We start from the raw sequence: 16,612 nt of genomic DNA, 5'->3' as shown, positions 1-16,612 counted from the left end.
GATTGCCCTGTTCTGTTCATTCCTGCTGAAGAAGCTGGCATAGACCACTGTTGGAAGACAGTGTACTGGACTAGATGGACCATTGGACTGACCCAGTAAGGCTGATCTTATGTAGTGGCCACAGTGGGTCAGGTTTTCAAGATGGGTGCCTCAGTTTTGTCCACAAAACTTGAATTTGTTCAGATGGATGGGTACCTAGCTATGTGATTGCTGGCGCTGCAGACACGAGTATATATTCTGCTCATGCTGTTGGCCCATGTGCAGGCCCATTTTAGGTACCTATATGTGACGGGGTGGTAGGCTGTGCCCCGGCCTCTTCCATGGACACAGACTGCTCTGAGTCCCTCCAAAGTGTTCTAGGGATGCCTGCTCCTGAGATCCTGGTGGTAAGGGCTCTGATGACTGTTTGACCCCAATGGATGATCTTAAGTCACCTTTACGCTTGACCTTTGTTTTCTTTCTCCTCCCTCTTGTCTATACTTTCGTGTCTAGGTTCCTCCAGCCCCTTTACCTATATTTCCTCTTTACCTGGCCCTTCAGGTTTTATTTCCGCCCTCCTGGGCCTCCATACCTGCCTTGGTGTCCCTGTTAGAAAGGGATTCCAGTCCATGCCCAGTAGAAGGCAGTGGGGCAATCCATCCACTACCCCTCCATGTTTCTGCCTAAACTTCCCCTTAATTTTCAGAGTCACCTCTGCCATTGGGCAGAATTTATTGTCCCCATGGACCTGGTATTCAGTTTTGATCCTACCTCTGGGAAGTATCCAGTGGGGTTTCACTAACTCCTGCCTGATTAGCAAACAGGATGAAGCTGTGTCCATTAGTCCCTTTGGTGGCTCCTCCCTACCCAGACCGATATGGTAGGTACTTTCTTTTTTCTTCCCTGCCTGGGAGTCTTGTCCCAACCACAAAACTGGGCAAACCCACAGTCCATTTTCGGACAGTCTCTTTTTAGATGTCCTTCAGGTCCATGTCGGAAGCACACCGTAGGCCAAGCTCCCACTACAGTTCCTTGAGGCTCCTCCCTCTTCTTCTTGCTGCCCTTCCCAGCTGTAGGCACTCTGGTCCTTCTCAAATCTAGTCCCTTAAACCACTGACTCACTCTGGGAATGTCCGCCTCTGCAAATTCCTCTCACTTGAACTGTGGGGTCCAGATGAACTGGCTGGCGCCACAGAACCCATACTTGGGTATGCTCAGGGAGACTCTGAAGAAACTTCCAGAACCATGCAGTCCATGATCTCCCCCACAGTCTGAGTATCTGGCCTTACCAATGAGTGGCCCAATCTTTTAATTTCTGTCCAAATGCACAGAGGCATAATCCCTCAATCCATCTTTCAACTCTACATTTCTGGCAGTACTTTTCCGTGGACAGGCCCCACCTCGTCCAGCATGGCTGCCTTAATCATGTCATAATCTCTTGCCTGCTCATCACTAAAAGCCCTATATGTGCTTCCCCGGTTAAATAGGGTGTCAGTTGAAGGGCCCACATTGTTCTGTCCCTAAGAGGTCTCACTGCTCCTCCTTGAAGAGTAACCAAAAACACATCGGGGTTGTTCGCAGGTCCCATTTTACAGTCTGATCTCCTGTGCCTGGTTTCCATTTCCTGTCACGGGACTCACCAAACTTTGGAGGAGTTGTTGCCAGACCTGGGCTTGCTCCCGTATAAATTCCTGCCGACTCTTTTGCTGTTAAACCTACCAGACAAGGAAAGGCTGTTTTTCTGTCTGCTGGGATTGTTGGAAGGTCTGTCGGGTCTTCTACACCAGTGGTCTCCAAACTAGGGTGTGTGGGATGATCCCGGGGGGTGCGTGGCAGCAGTAGCGCCGCCGGACTGCACTCCGCCATTTTTTTCCTTCGGCAGCAGCTCTGCACGTCCACGGCTGGTGCTCCCCTCTGGCGGCCCGCCTGCGGCAGGTCTTCCATCGGTGGCGAGTCTGCGGCAGGTCACCCTGGGGGTGCGTGAGCCAAAACATTTGGAGACCACTGTTCTACACCAGCAGTTCTCAACCGGGCCGGTTTTAGGGGGTCTGCCAAGCAGGGTTGGCTTTAGACTAGCTGGGGCTCAGGGCAGAAAGCTGAAGCCTTGAGCCCAGCACCTGTACTAAAGCCCCAAGTCCCTGCACCCTGTGGGGTTAAAATCTGGAGCCAGGAGCCCCAAACTCTGATGCCTGGCGGGGCAGAGGCCTGGAACTGGGCCATGGAGTATTTTTAGCATGTTGAGGGTGGGGGGAGGCTCAGAAACGGAAAGGTTGAGAACCCCTGTTTTACACTTCTCTTTGCTGCTTCATCACCCATTTCAGTGTTCCCTCCATCACCCGGACTGCCAAACCTCTACACCGGCTTCTCCAACAGGCTCTCCATTTGCATAGATAACAGGGAAATCCCTGATGAGCCCCCAGCTGTGACAGAGAGGGGTGTTGCACCCCCACATCTTCCACAAACACAGACTGCGTTGAGACTTTTTTGCTTGTAAACACCAACGTATAGTCGATTTAATCCCCCTACCAATACATAGCACCTTTATATTGTATCTCAACTTTCTAAACTCTTCTCCAAAAGTCAGGTGGGGGGTAAGGTGTTTCCACTCAGAGACCTCACTTTGTCAGGCTCTCCTAGCTTTTTGTCTTTCTGTTTCTCTTAGGGTGACCAGACAGCAAGTGTGAAAAATCAGGACGGGGGTGGAAGCGGGGGGCGGGGGAAGGAATAGGCACCTGTATAAGATAAAGCCCCAAATATCGGGACATCTGGTCACCCAAGTTTCTTTCTCTGTCTGTTCCCCTCAAAGGGCTCCTGCCCATATCCTTTTATACAGTTTCCCTGTTAATGGAATGATTGGTTCCTTGACTCACTAGCCCCAATCTGACCTCGTAATCGGGTACACCTCTATCCAATTAGGCCTTCTGTGAGGAACCGAATTAGTACAAATAGTGACCAGAGTACTGACTCAAGTGCAAACCCTCAGCACTCTGTCACCTCATATCTGGAGATATGACCCGAAAATGTCCATTAGTGATCACCACACTCTATGCCCCCTGTTTCTGGGTCCTGATCATGTATCTTTTCCATATCACTGTACTCTGCTAGTGCCCATACTGCTTGCAGAAAGAGAAAAAGGACTGCAAAATTTTGTCCCTAGCAAAACTATGAGATGTATGAGACTGAAACTTACCTCCCAGCATCAAGTCCTTCCAGGGACACTGGTGTCCAGGACATTGCCAATGGATGAACTGCCGATTGAACAGCAGACCTGAGAAGTAACTGGAGCTTCCTGACTCTCTGTTCAAGCTGCACCTTCCTCCTGATTGCTGCAGTTCTGTGCCTCTCTTTCCCCAGGCTTTCTATCAAAGCATTAGAATCTGTGCTTTTCAAGGGTGGGAATGAGAGACTGGTGAGAGCGCTCAGGAAGCAGAGGACTTGGACTCTTGTGGAAAACCCCAAGACTCACCATGAGGGAGTGTGTCTGCTGGTGAGGTAAGAGATCTAGGAGGCATCATTTTATCCTTGGGAATGAGTAGCCAATAGAGTGGCTGAGAGGGAACCTCCCGTTTATAGTTTTGTGGGCAGGGGGTGCGGGGGTGTCCTGGGTGGAAACACACAGCTCCCACTCCTAGCTATCAGAGCTGTATGCTCAGAGCAGCTGAGTTTTTGAAGTGTGCAATCTAGCCCATGAGCGGTTTCTTTTGTCTTCCAGTCTTCTGCTAAGATCTGGACTCATAACACCTGAGATCAGACAGAGCCTCCTCCCCTGGGTGAATTCCCCCTCAGAAAACCACCGAGTCACCAGCACAGCTTTCCTTGCCCAGGTAAGACACAGGGCTCTGAAGAGCAGTTTCACCATTAGACTCTTGTCTGCCTTTCTTTCGGGAGTTGTACAGTTCAGTTCATAGGAGTAATTGTCATTTTAGACGGTAGAAGAGGTCCTCCTTTATATGGAAACCTCACCAGGAACTTCACGATACCTTTCTGAGTCCTTCTCTCTCTGTGGTTTTTATTACCATCATTGCCTATACTAGCTACACAACCACAGGTGCTGGCTGAGAGAGATACGGACAGAGTTTGGATGAGTGGACCTCTTCTGCCAAGTCCTAGTGCTGATCCTAACCAACAGCTCCTGATTTTGGTTTAGCTCAGCACATCTTCTGAATGAACCGAGCGTCCTAATACTACCAACCAAGCAACCTACAACTACATTAATGTCTATCTTAGGTTCTCATTACTCTAGTATCTGAGTAGCTCCAAACGCTTTCATGTCTGTATCCCCACCACACTCCTGCGAGGTAGGGAAGCACTATGTTTCCTATTTTACAGGCAGGGAACTGATGCACAGAAGGGCTAAGTGACTTGCCCAAGGTCACACAGGAAGTCTTTGAGGGAGCAGGAAATGGAACCTGGGTCTCCTAAGTCCTAGGCTAGTGTGGGGATACCTGCTGGAGCATCCTCCCTTTCCACAGTCTTCCTCCAACATCTGCATCATATTTCCCACTTATGCTAAGCAACTATCTTCGGAGCTTATCTGGTTCTAAGAAAAACAACCTCTCTGTGCCTATGATGGGCTGTACCTGGGCTTTAAGGCTCCTTACAAGAGGCCCCGTGGTCCTATTACACCCTGCCCCAGGAAAAGAAGCCCCCAATCTGGGTCTGTCTAGAGAGGCCTCATGAAAGCAGCCAATCCGAGCCCATCAGGCTCGGCTAAAAGGAGCTGAATGAGGAGAGGCTGAGGGAACTGGGAATGTTTAGTCTACGGAAGAGAAGAATGAGGGGGGATTTGATAGCTGCTTTCAACTACCTGAGAGGTGGTTCCAGAGAGGATGGTTCTAGACTATTCTCAGTGGTAGAAGAGGACAGGACAAGGAGTAATGGTCTCAAGTTGCAGTGGGGGAGGTTTAGGTTGGATATTAGGAAAAACTTTTTCACTAGGAGGGTGGTGAAACACTGGAATGCGTTACCTAGGGAGGTGGTAGAATCTCCTTCCTTGGAAGTTTTTAAGGTCAGGCTTGACAAAGCCCTGGCTGGGATGATTTGATTGGGGATTGGTCCTGCTTTGAGCAGGGGGTTGGACTAGATGACCTCCTGAGGTCCCTTCCAACCCTGATATTCTATGATTCTATGATTCTATGAAGGGCTTTAGCAGGTCAGTTTCTGGCAGGAACTGGAGGGGCAAGAAAGGGCGCTGCTCTCTGGCCACAGAAATTCAGGGGACAGCCATAGTTTGATTCTGGCAGCCTTTACTTAAGCTGGGTTTTCAGGAAGAGAGTCCCGAAGAACTTTAACCCTGAGGTGAGGGTGAAGCTAAAAGTGGCGGGTAGGAAGAAGCGACAATGAACTGAAATCAAGCAGTGCCTAGCTCCTGTTTATAGGATCCATGGTTTGGAACCCAGAGTTAGGGGCAGGCCCAGGTTCCCCTACCACCAACAGTGGCATAAGCCCCATGGAGAGGACAATGCTAATGGAGAGCTTGAACAAAGGGCAGAATGTAAAGGACCCGGAGCTGGGGCTGGAGACCCTAGTGAGGGCAATGGGACTGTTCTGGACTACCCCAGAAGGGGTTCATTTGGACTTTGGGACTCAGCCAGAGGCCTGAGCCACAGAAGACTCACTGAGGTCGGCTGGCAGGGTGCACCAGGGGTGAGAAAAGGACTGTGATACCATACCCATCCACTAAGAGGTTCTCAAGAGGTGAGTGGATCCCTATTTTAGTGCCCAAAAGGAAAGCTCCATGTTTTGTAGACCTTTCTCATTTGTGTGGAATACTAAAGTTACAGTGTATTATGTGCCAAGTATCAGAGGGGTAGCCATATTTGTCTGTATCCTCAAGACTGGGGCTGTAGGAGGACTCCTTGTTCTTTTTAGTGTATGACATGTCGGCTCAAATTCTATTCCCAATCTTAACGATCCTATTGGGGCTAATGGACAGGTTGATTTTCTTTCAGCTAATGAGTGATCCCATGCTCAGGGAGAAGAAGTTCCTTAAGCCAGTCTTACACATCTTGGAAGAAAAGTCCCATGATAGGAACAGCATTGTCCGGCAGATGGCTGTAAGAGGCCTGGGAAATTTAGTCTATGGGGCGCCTGAGAAGGTAAGAGAGAATACTGACTAGAATGCAGCATAACTAGAGAAACCAAGGGAAACAGTTGTTCGGAGTTTACAGAGGCTGCACACAATGCACTAGGCCAAATTCTGCTCTCCCGCATACCCGAGTAACCTCTTTGCAGTCAATACAGAGCAAGCTAGATCCTTTGCTAAGCTGGGCATAAGCAAACAATCTGTGCACTTTAATATGACCATGTGTAAATGTCTCCATCTAGGAACGAAAAATGCAGGCCATACTTACAGGATGAGAGACTCTATCCCAAGAAGCAATGATGCTGAAAAGCACTTGAGTCATGGCAGAGAATCAGTTGAGCATAAGGTGTCCCAATGCGAAGTTGTGGCCAAAAGGGCTGAAATGATCCTTAGAGGCATAAAGAGAGGAATCTTGACTAAGAGTAAAGAAGTTCTTTTCCCTCTGAATATGACGCTCATGTGAGCACTGCTGGACTGCTGTGTCCAGATCAGGTGTCCACAATTCAAGCAGGATGCTGATAAATTAGAGAGGATTCAGAGAAGAGTCCCAAGAATTCTCAAAGGATTGGAAAAGATACCTCTAGTGATAGACTCAGGGAGCTCAATCTATTTAGCTTTACAAAGAGAAGGTTAAGGAGTGACTTGAGGACAGTCTAGAACTACTCACATGGGGAGCACATTTTGAGAATGGGTTCTTCCCATTAGCAAACAAAGGGATAAGAAGATTCAATGGGGGAAAATGAAGCTAGACTAATTCAGACTGGTAATAAGGCATTGATTTTTAATGGTAATTTTAATTAACCATTGGAACAATTTACCAAGGGTTGTAGTGGATTCTCTGTCACTAGCAAATTTAAAATCAAGATTGAACGTTTTTCTAAAAGATACACTCTAGTTCCAACAGAGTCTATTTCGGGGAAGTTCAATGTTATGCAGGAGGTCAGACTGGATAATCACAAGGGTTCCTTTTGGCCTTGGAATCTAAGTAACTAGGAATCTAATAATAGGATGACACAGGTGTATTATGGCCCCGAGTTTGGCTCATTGTAGCTGGAACCTGGTCTGAAATATAGCTATAGGTCTCCGGGGGGGTGGGAGGGGGAGATGAAATTCCCACAGCTTCATAACTGCTAAAGAAAACGTATTAGAAGTGTGATCAGTGATAAGTGTTCTTTAATGTCGTATGTTTGTCCAGGTGAAAAAGCACAAGAAGTTTCTTATGGTCATACTGATCAGGGCCTTAAGTGACCCTTTCAGTTCTGAAGTCATTGGCGAGAGCATGAAAGCAGTGGCCAAAGTCCTGAAGGAGCTGAAAGAGAAGGACATAGGTTCTTCCTTCAGAGACCTCACCCAACAGATCCGGACCTACTTTGACAACGTATGTGACCAGAACTCTCCAGCCCCAGTTCAACCGATCTTGATTAGACTCCATTTACTCCCTGGGCATTGCTCATGTCAGAGTGAAGAGATGTTTCGGCCCCAGGGAAGAGAGGTGTTTTACGGAGGAGGAGAACATTAGGAGGATGGGGATGACATCCCTGCTTCCACAGTCTCCCCCTTCTGTTCTTCTTTCTTGCCACTGAGAACCTCAAAGAAAGTCTGAATACTAGATTAGGTAGCTAGATAACCATGAAAAGGGGGTTCCAAGGTACAATAGAGAGTGTTGGGCCTGCTCTATACCATTTTTACATGAGAGGGTTGGAATGATTCCATTTTGCAGAGAATTCTGAGATTTCAAATTTTGGTTTTGTTCCTATTTGTGGGAATCCCTCTCCCCAAACTTCAAAACTCTTTGTGAAACAGAATGACTATTCTCAGCCGAGCTCTATTGAAAGCCTTGGGTCCGGGCAGTCTGCTCTCAATCTATCCCGGTGCTGGGAACCCAGGAAACCGTGGGAGCTAGAAGTGCCAGGGAGTTGCCAATTTGAGAGCTGGGGTCCCAGACGCTGGGGGTTTGGAAGCCCACGATCCCAGTCAGCCTGCTAGATGGGCTTCCAAGGAGCTGAATGGGTGCACTGGCAAGACAGCAGGCAGGTTTCGAAGGACCCCTGCCTGGCTTCTGGAGGAATTTCATCCAAATGGAACTGTCGCTAAAATAGTTTGATGAATCAGCAAATTCGAATCAAAAATTAGTTCATGAAAGTGTTTCCGACTAGCTGTAGTTGGAATCCCTCGACTTTAGCGTAGAAGAGATGGCTGTGCGAAGTACATGATGTGATTGTCCCTTAGTTACTAACTTGTGGGGCTTTCTTGGCTGTAGGAGGACGATGCTCTTCGTTTATTGTCCTTTGTCCTGTTTGGCATCCTGGCCCGCCTGACCAAAAGAAAATGGAAGGGCTATTTCGCCGAGCAGGTTAGACAGAGCTGGGGCACACTTCTGCTTCACCTGCAAGACCCGAACCCCAGGGTTTCAGTGGTAAGACCGAGAGTGACTTATTTACTAAGCCAAAGGAATCTTCCTCCCAATGCCAGGGGAGCTCTGCTATTCCTGCCTGCTGTGGAGGCCCAAATTCTCCCCTCAGTTCATTGCCCTCCTGCTGAGTCAGTTCCCGCCAGGTTGCTCCATGGCTGCCTCACCAGAATCCAGGATAGGTCATGGGTCTGAGCTCGACAGCTCTCTATTCCTGTCTGTCTCTGCACCCCAGCCCCCTGCCTCCCCAGAACAGAAGAGAGACCTGGTGAAGCAGCTTTCATAAGTAGATCTGTTCCAAAAAGACATTGATGCTACCTCCAGGTTGCAGTGGAAGCTCTCCCCTCTATTAGTCATTCTTGCATGTTTTCTGCCAATTACATCCAGATGAATCCCTTTTTATCCTGGAATAGATGAGCAGTCAAGCAGATGAGTTCCCTTTGAATGACCAAAGCGCTCAGTAGGGAACAATTAAATGGTGTGACACGCTTTCTTTTTTTCAGGAATGCAGAGCTACGTTTCACCTCTGTGTCCCGTTTTTGGGACTGAAGAGGCTCCAAACTGCCGTGAATCAACACCTTGATGGCACAGCCAAGCTGAAGCCTGAAGAGCTCCAGGTGGACATTTGCAGACACCTTGTGAGTGAGCTGTTGAAGTGTCTGAGATTCTTGACTGGAGTGGCATGTGGTGGTATAGAGGCGTGGGGGGGATGTGTGATGGGTAATGGAAATAACGGTCAGAGTGGGATATATGACTGAGGGTGACGGGAAATGTAAATCTGCCACAGATCCCCATTTTTCCCACGTCCACCCAGTCACCTGTTCTTTCTCTGATTTACCTGTGGCTCATAAAAGCATGTGCTGGCAGTCAAAGGGCACTTCTAGCCAGAGAGAGCTCATGTGTCCCTGATTTCCTCTAGGCCAAAGAGAATGCTGAGCTGCTGGAGAACTTGTACAAAAGCACCATCACGTACTTCTTTAGCAGCTGGGAAGAAATCCGGGCAGTTGCAGCCAAGTTAGCTGGTGAGAGATGATGCCCAGTGTCCCTTTTGGTATTCCCATTGAGGGAGAGAGAAAAAAATCCCACTGTGCAGCACTGAGCTGCCATTAATCTCTCTGTGCCTCAGCTTCCCATACATAAATGGGGAGGTTAATATCCCTACCTCTCCAGTGTGGTGGTCGGAGGAAATCATGACTTGCTATAAAGTGCTTTGGGATTGTTGCAGGGAAAGCACGGTGCAGTCATTTAGTAGTAGAGGCTGGGACACTGTCTCATAGGGCATGTTTACACTTGGAGCTGGGGGTCTAATTCCCAGCTTGATGAGACATACCCGCACTAGCCCTGAGTGCTAAAAATAGAGAGTAGCTGCGATGGCAGGAGCAGCAGGAGGTTTAACCACCCCAAGTATGTCCCATCCAAACCCCAGAGTCGATTCTCAAGGTGGCTAGCTCCTCCCACTGCTCGTGCTGCTTTAGCTACATTCTAATTTTAGCATGCGAGCGCTGTGCGAGCTAGTGTGGGCCTGTCCCATTGAACTGGGAGTGATCCCCCTCGCTCAAAGTGCAGACCCACCCACAGTGTTGCTCAGTGCTCTTCACTACTACTTCATCATTGGGAGGCATGCAGCCCACATGCCCTCAGCGCCTGCTGTTTCAGGTTCCTGGCCACACCACCTTGTCAAGGAGGCAAAAGGTTCCTCCGCTTTGGCCCTGTGCCCTCTTCTCCCAAGCATACCCAGGTGAGACAGGCAGGCATTGTGGCCTAAGTCTCACCTATCAGTCACCTTGTGGGATCCCTGCTTAGAACTCACTTATTCCTGGCCCCAGTCCTTTGCTCAGACCACTAGACCAAGACACTAGCTTAGTATGTCTCCAATAAGTGACAGCAGTGGCAAGAGGAACACAGACTCTTTAAAGCAAATGGGTTTTGTGTAAACATTCTTAAAAAAAAAAAAGTCTTTCTCATTCTCTTCAGTGTGGACTCTAAACTGCACTAGCATCCTCTTGCCCACAGCTCACCCTTAGGCCCACAGTAGGAGAGGCCAAAGACCTGTCTAGGGGCTGCTAATATCACTTTGCATTCAACAAGGGAAGGTTTTATTGTTGTTGTTTGTTTTCCATTGTGTATTTAGGCATCATCCTGGAACACACAGACAGGCAGCGTATGAAATGGCTGGACCTGGAACATCTGCTGATGTGTAAGTAATAAATACAGCTGAAGTTCTGCTCATCCGTGAGTTCTAAAGGAATTTAGCTGACAAGCAGCAGTAACCGATACCGCTGGTGCAAAGTGCATCAGCCACACATCAAGGGACAAATTCACTCTCGCCCAGTAGAAAGTCAGCTTTAATTTCCCCTGAAGGAGGCAGCTGCAGAGGGTGTGATGTGAGTCCGTGCATCTCCTGGTTGTCCTGGCAAGGCCCCCTCCGCAGCCAGTGCTATCCACTCTTTGGGCTTTATTGGCTCTCTGTGGACTCCCCAGATGAGGAGAAATTGTAGCCACTTTCTGCTACCCCAAATTTCCCACCAGCAATTTTTCTTCCAGTAGGTGCCCTGCATCCTGCACAAAGCAGCTTGGACTTGGCCTCTGTTCAATTCCAGGGTTATTGGAGCTCAGACCGTGGCTCCTGAATAGAGATGGAAAATAAACTGAAAAGTGGAAGCTATTGAAACAATGGACCTTCTTCCATTTACAGCAGAGTGGATGACTTTCTGGTCAAGTCAGGGTCTCCCCGCTTGTTGGGAGCACGGAAGGGAGCCAATGGAGGAACCTAAAGCTTTCTTTCTATTGGAGAGCTTGTGTAGCGTGGTATTCAGAGGTAGTAAGTCTCCAGCTATTTCAGGCACAGGTGACAATATGAAAAGTGAGGCATATTCATCTCTCATGTATTTTCCATCCCAATAGAAGGACTGAGCCCAGTTTCACATTTTACCATGTGATCATTCTGCTCTGGTACTTCAAGATTCTGTGATCACGCTTAGCTGTGATTTGACAGTCTGTACACTAACATGTTGTCCTCTGTCATTTCAGCTCTCCAGGTCCTCAAGAAAGACCCAAGTCCCTCTGTCCAGCTGGTGGCAACTGAGGTCCTAAATGACATCTGTCCTGGCCGAGTGCTTGGGGAATGAAGCGGGAGACAAAGAGAACAAGGCGCTCCAGTAGTATAAGGGCCCTACCGTCAATCAAACGTTAACCCCACCCTTGGCCCTCGTAAGCCTTGCCCACCGGTCACTGGAAGTCCCAAGCCATGAGGTATTACTTCCAGGGTCAAGGCAGACAAATGACCGGAAGCAACGTGTGTCATGTGACCCCTCTAAGAACTCCTCCCATTGTCCTCTACCAATTGGGATGGGTTTCGCCCAGATAGGAACGCCCCAAGAGAAGATTTGACCAATCAGGGGGAGTTCCGGGGCAGGATGACCTGTCTGGAAGTGGTTCGTGTGACCCCTCTAAGAATACCTCCCACCACCGTCTATCAATCAGTAGGGGTTTGAGCCACTGGGGACCACCCCGAGAGGAGGTCTGACCAATCATGGGGAGTTGCGGGGTGGGGTGATCTGTCTGGAAGTGGTTTGTGTGACCCCTCTAAGAATTCCTCCCACCACCGTCTACCAATCAGTAGGGGTTTGAGCCACTGGGGACCACCCCGAGAGGAGGTTTGACCAATCATGGGGAGTTCTGGGGTGGGGTGATCTGTCTGGAAGTGGTTTGTGTGACCCCTCTAAGAATTCCTCCCACCACCGTCTACCAATCAGGAGGGGTTTGAGCCACTGGGGACCACCCCGAGAGGAGATTTGACCAACTGGGGGGATTCCGGGGTGGGGTGACCTGTCTGGAAGTGCTTCGTGTGACCCCTCTAAGAACTCCTCCCACCACCTTCTACCAATCGCGATGGGTTTCGGCTGCAGAGGACCGCCCCGAGAAGAGATTTGACCAAAATGGGGCAGGTTCTCGGATTGGGTGAACCGTCTAGAAGAGGGTCATGTGAGCCCTCTAAGAACTCCTCCCAACGCCCTCTGCCAATCAGAGTGCAGCACCATCACCCCATAAGTCCCAGCGCTGGGCAGAGGAAGCTATCTCTTACCAAGAAGACATGTTTTAGAAATTGTGGAAAGGCTGAAAGGAAACATGGACTCCTTTACCACCCCGTGAGACCTCCAGATTTTGTTTTAGCTCCGAGGACCTTTGGAGTTGTGTGGAGAAAGCGCTACGGCAGTGACGGTTCCAAGGAGGGCCCTTTGACTCAACCGTTGATGGATACGTCGGAACCCGACCCCAAAATCCAAACCTTTGTGAGGCACCCCGATGAGTGTGACAGCCTCTCATTGTCCATGCCCTAAAGTTGGAAGGCGATTGTGGCTTGGGGGAGTCACAAGGTGAACGGGAAAGATGGCGCTCAGGTAAATGAATGATTAAGAAGCGACGGTCGATCATGGGGGTGTAATGGGGTTAGGAATCAACCTGGCATTGCATAAATCTAAAAACAGGCAGTGGGGTGCTTACACTGTTTTTTGTCTGAAAATCTCTCAACAGCTCGACGATGCCTTTCTGGAGGCCTTTGAGAAGTTGCACATCGGTAGCCCTGTGGGAGTAAATCCATCGCGCATCAGCTGTTTTTGCTCCTGTCTGAGACCCAGATCTCAAGAGGAAAATCCAGAAAAGGACAAAAATGGAAGAATGAACCAGCTCAGACTCCCTCATGGTAGGGATCATGGCGTCCTTTGTTTCAGGCGGCTGTAAAAGATTGTGTTAAACCAGGCGATTAATAAAACTTATTTAAATGTGTCAGAATGAACGTGTCCCCCTCCATACTTGTGTTCGTAAAAGACGGTCCCAGGAACAGTCATGTCTCCACAGACGGCTCTGTTAAAGAAAATCTGTTAAACCCCCAGGAAAGTTGGGGGCTTTGACGGGGTCAATCTTCTTTTTCAAGTGGCCAAAAAGCATCCTAAAACTTTAAATAGAAGACAGGTAAGAGCTTGGCTTTCACACCAGGATGCTTACACTTTACACAAACCAGCTCAAATACGTTTTAAAAGAACCAGGACCGTTGTTTCAGATGTGGACGCGCAATGGCAGGCAAATTTGGTCCGTATGCACCGCTTCTCCAAACACAACAGCGGTTTTAAGTACATCTTAACAGTGATAGACATTCTATCCAAATATGCCTGGGCCTTAGGCCTAAAAGACAAGATGAGCGGTGAGGAATCCAAGGCCTTTAAAGCTATTTCTTGCCAAGGTCGCGTGCCTCAAAAATGACAAACTAATCGGTGGAAAGAATTTTGAAACAAACCTTTTAGCAGATTGTTGAAACGGCACAGCGTTAACGCTTTTTGTTACTGATAATGAAGTCAAAGCAGGGGTTGTGGAGCGATTTTAACAGAACTTGAAAAAGATGTGGAGGATGTGGTGATATTTTACAGCCCATAACGCCTTTCGCCACATTGACCTGTTACCTGACTTTATGAAGAGTTACAACCAGAGCTTTTACAGAACTCTACGTACCAGACCCGCTGATGTTAACCCTTCCAATTCTCTGAAGATATGGAAACCGGTTGATAGAGACGGTTTTAAAATAAAACCGGTTGTTGCCCCTTTTAGAAAAGGCGACCACGTGAGACTATCTAAAACCAAAGGAGCTTTTGAAAAAGGTTGTGAACAGATGTTTACCAATGAGATATTTATAGTGGATGAAGCCTTAACCAGGAGCCCGAGACCTGTCTACCGATTAAAAGATTACGAGGGTGAGACAGTTACTGGATCTTTTTACCCTGAAGATTTACAAAAAGTAAACCCCAAACAAGACAAGATTTGCAGGATCAAAAAAGTTCTAGCGGAGAAAGGAAAAGGGAGAAAAAAGCAGCTACTGGTGAAATGGTTTGTGGGTGGGGGGGGCGATAAGTTTACCAGCTGGGTGGAAGCTTCTCAATTCTGACGTTTAGACACAAACAAACAAAAAGATTCCTCCTGCAAAGACTGAGGGAGTGAAAAATGAGCGACAGCGGGTTTTACATGACTTTGCCCAGCAATGCCAGCTCTGCAGTTTTTCCTCAAAACACCAGCTCGAACTTTACAATACAGCTAATTAAACCCTTAGATCTCCCGGGTGCCTGGGAGGTGGGGTTAGTGGAAATACAACACCCGCACAGCTGGAACGCTATCAACGAGGACACCCCTTTTGAAATCACCTTTGAAGATATGGCATAGAGTTTTATCCTATGACGAGGTTATTACTCGTCCATACCCGAATGATTGGATCATATGAACAGTACCATGGCTCGTCCTCCCCCACCGCCTGAGGTGGTCATGAACGATGACCCTGTGGGTAGAAAAGTTACCCTTAAATCCGCTGATTTTACTTTTATGTTTTCTACCAGCAGGGAGCTAGCTAACATTCTAGGTTTGGGCCCCAAGCGCAGCGTCCAAAAATTCCCCTTCTGGGCAGACATCACAGGGGGAGTTAATTCCCTGTATCTGCACACAGATATTGTAGAACACCAGTTTGTGAGGGACTTTTCTGTTCCCCTGTTACGCTGTGTCCCTGTCTGAGGAAGGAACAATGAGTTTGTCAACATCACCTACGATAAACCTCATCACGTTCCTGTCAGAAAACACCACATCGATACCATTACCATTTAAATAAAGACAGATCAGAACAGATACGTCTCATTTGTTGAACGGAGTGGATGTGAAAATTTAAATTGACGCGCAGATAAGACGCTTTCTGTTTAATGGGCAGTGCAGCCGAAGGCTTTAAATTGCGCATTGTATCAGCATCCCTTTTTGTGAAGAAAGTACGGGTGGCCCTGAGCGTTCGTCTGGGGCACGCGGAGTCCCTGCTTACCACAAATGCTAAATATCCCTTGGACCGTGTGGGAATGAAAGTGTTTAGCATCCCCGTGGGCAGCAGGGTCAATAACCAGGAGAACCTGTTTTTTGGGACAGTTACCCAAAATGCTTGTCCTAGGGTTTGTCTTATGCCTTGAGTGGAAGTTACACTAAAAATCCCTTTCATTTTAAACATTATGATATTAATTTTGTGGCCTTGTATGTGGATGGTGAACAGATACCAACCAAGCCTCTGCAACCAGACTTCGAGGCAGGATGCTGCGTGAGAGAATACATGAATCTGGTACAGACACTGGTAAACACATGACAGATCGTTCTCTGTTAATCGACCGTGAGGAGTTTCCACAGGGTTACACCTTGTTTGCCTTTGACCTGTCTCCCGACCAGGAATGCGCCGATGACTATTCCCTGATTCAAACCGGGAACCTGAGAGCAGAAATATGTTTTGGGAAGGCTTTAACCATCACCATCAATCTGATCGTGCATGGGGTTTTTGACAACATCATAGAGAGAAATCAGAGGAGAGACGTTCTGCTTGACCATATGTGAACATGGACACCGTGCAGCTCTCGTGTGTCTTATCAAGGTGCCTTACACAAAAAAGAATTTCTTAGATGTGTTCCCTTGTGATTTGGCTCCCTGGCGACAAGCTGTCTCAGAGACCCCTAGGTTTGTATCGCGCATCCACACAACCAACCTGGTGAACAATGGCTTGCCTTGTGTCTGGCGGAGCGTAACCGTGGAGAGTTTTTAGACTCATACGGGCACCCCCCGAAGAGCATGTTGTTTCCTAAAAGCATTATGAAATTTTTAAACAAAAATGCCACAGGCATTGTGTTTCACAATAGATAATTACAAGACCCCCGCTCTGTCGCCTGCGGCTATCACTGAGTGTTTTTCTTACATCATCGGAGCAAGGGTTTATCTTGTGACCGGATTTTAAAATTGTATTCTAACGACTTAGTGCAAAACGACCAGATGGTGATGAATTTTGTAAAAAATACATTTAAATTCTTGGGCATGCCTAGCCTTGCTCAAAATGTGTTTCAACAAGCCCAGACATGTGTATCTTGCAATGCTTTTTATAGCCATGTTATCCAATATTCTCAGGCATAACAGACAATGTTTTGTTTGGCATTATCCAACACATTTTTTACAAAGTAACTTTTCCCACTGTTGCTAGGCCCTGTGAGAATTGCAGAAAAGGGGTGTTTCCACCTCGTATCCATTTTAAAATCCGTAGGGCAGGGTTTTAAACCCTTCTCCTAGGACCCTCTTGTTGTAAATGA

The 16,612-nt window shown here is 48.0% G+C and overlaps 1 protein-coding gene across 1 annotated transcript in view; it reads right to left on the bottom strand.

The window, feature by feature from the left end:
• LOC141975306 (uncharacterized) overlaps window positions 1-16,612 on the bottom strand; it is a 189,798-nt gene that overhangs the window by 66,313 nt on the left and 106,873 nt on the right.

Source organism: Natator depressus, chromosome 20 (assembly GCF_965152275.1).
Source record: "Natator depressus isolate rNatDep1 chromosome 20, rNatDep2.hap1, whole genome shotgun sequence".
Taxonomy (NCBI): domain Eukaryota; kingdom Metazoa; phylum Chordata; order Testudines; family Cheloniidae; genus Natator; species Natator depressus.
Note: the sequence above shows the minus strand (reverse complement) of the source record. Positions and strands in the feature narration are given on the sequence as shown.